General features: G+C 37.5%; 1 non-coding gene across 1 annotated transcript; it reads right to left on the reverse strand.

Moving 5' to 3' along the window:
• Nucleotides 1-1,607: 1,607 nt before the first annotated feature.
• Nucleotides 1,608-1,712, reverse strand: LOC115842564 (U6 spliceosomal RNA). The gene has a single exon (XR_004035353.1). It is a non-coding gene; the product is annotated as a U6 spliceosomal RNA (small nuclear RNA).
• Between the last annotated feature and the right edge of the window lie 448 nt (nt 1,713-2,160).

The raw sequence follows: 2,160 nt of genomic DNA on the forward strand, positions 1-2,160 counted from the left end.
GCTTTTCTACAATTAAGGACACAAAAACAAACAAACAAACAAAAACATCCAGACAGGTACGAGGGGTAAAGATATAATCTAGTCAAGACCCACACTCTGGTGGGTGACCAACAAGTGAAAGGTAATATCACAAACACAGAGGTCTTTCCTAAGGAGCAAGTGGTTTGAGCCCCACCTTGGGCACCCAAGCCCTGGGGATCAGCACTGGGAAGATGACCTCCCTGGTTTTACAACCAGCAAGGTTTACATCCAGGAGATCCAAAGAGCTGTAGGAAACCAAGGCTCCACTCATAAGGGGCTTTCATACAATCTCACTTGCTACACATCTGAGCACAGAGACCACAGATTGAAAAGTGCACATGCTCTAGCAGGTCTACCAAGACTGCCCCAGCATACCATGTAGCCCATACCAGGCACCCACTCCAGCCACCCCCCACCATGGTGACAACTCTCAGTGGGCACTGGCTTGTGCCAGCCTCCACCTCCATCCATCCCCCCATCCACCAAAGCAGTGGCCCCCAGCACACCCTGAGAAAAGCCCCAGCCCATGCCTGAATCAGCTCCAGCCCTCCCGCTAAAGCCACTAGGTATACACAATCTGTATAGGGACATTCCTACACAAGGACACACCTTCAAGACTGGGAGAGGAAAATCTTTTCCCTAATTCATAGAAAGAAACACAGAAAGTCAAACACAATTAGAAGACATAGGAATTTGTTCCAAACAAAAGAATAAGATAAAACAGTAAAATAAGCAAAAAACAAACAAAAACAAACTGATGAAACAGAAAAAAGTAATTGACTTGATAAAGAGTTCAAAGAACCAGTCATAAAAATGTTCTTGAAACTCGGGAGAAGAATGGAGAAACATACTGAAAATTTCAACAAAGAACCAATCAGAGTTGCAGAACACATTAACTGAAATGAAAACTACACTAGAGGAAACCAACAGCAAATTAGACAATGCAGAATAATGTGTAAACAACCTGGAAAACATAGTAGTTTAAATCACCCAGAAAGTAGCCTTGATATATATACACTACCAAATGTAAAATAGATAGCTATTGGGAAGTATCTGCATTGCACGGGGAGATCAGCTCGGTGCTTTGTGACCAGCTAGAGGAGTGGGATAGGGAAGGTGGGAGGGAGAGGCAAGAGGGAGGAGATATGGGGATATATGTATACATATAGCTGATTCACTTTGTTATACAGCAGAAACTAACACAATTGTAAAGCATTATACTCCAACAAAGATGTTAAAAAAAAACACTAAAAGAAAAAAATAGCAAAAATTAAAAAAAATAATTAAAAAATTGAGAATAGTCAAGTTTTTTGTTTGTTTGTTTTAATCCATTCAGTCACTCTATGTCTCTGATTGAAGCATTTATTTAGTTACATTTAAAGTAATTATTAATAGGTATGTACTTATTGCCATTTTGTTTCTTGTTTTCTGGTTGTTTTGTAGTTTATTTTTGTTCCTTCTTTCTTTGCTCTCCTTCCTTGTGATTTTATGACTAGCTTTACTGCTATGTTTGGATTCCCTTTTCTTTTTTGTGTGTGTACCTGTTATAGATTTTTAGTTTCTGATTATCATGAGGTCCATATACGAAAAATATGGAATGATTCCCAAATTTGCATGTCATACTGCATAGAGGCCATATTTATCTTCTCTGTAGGATACCAATTTACTAAATGTGCTGTAGAATCTAACACTGAAGAGGTTTCTTGAGTTAATTTTGAGTGAGCAAAGTAAGACGCAAAAGAGTGTGAGTTTATCTATTGATGCTTAAAAAGTCGCTTCAAAACTTAGTGTCTTGAGAAGACAATAATTATGCACTCGTGGTCAGATTTCTCTTGATTAGATTCTATAATAACTGAGTTGTATATAAAAGAAGAACATATGGAGTTTTGCAAACTATATATCTGATATTTGCAAACATTTGCAAACTATATATCTGATAAGAAGTTAATATCCAAAATATGCAACAAATTTATACAACTCAGTAACAACAACAACAACAAAATCAACTTGATTTTAAAATGGTCAGAGTACTTGAATAGGCATTGTTCAAAGAAGACATACAAATGGCCATCTACATGAAAAGGTATGAACATTTCTAATATCAGGGAAATGTAAATCAAAAGCTCACACCTGTTAGGG

This window comes from Globicephala melas, chromosome 12, assembly GCF_963455315.2.
Source record: "Globicephala melas chromosome 12, mGloMel1.2, whole genome shotgun sequence".
Taxonomy (NCBI): domain Eukaryota; kingdom Metazoa; phylum Chordata; class Mammalia; order Artiodactyla; family Delphinidae; genus Globicephala; species Globicephala melas.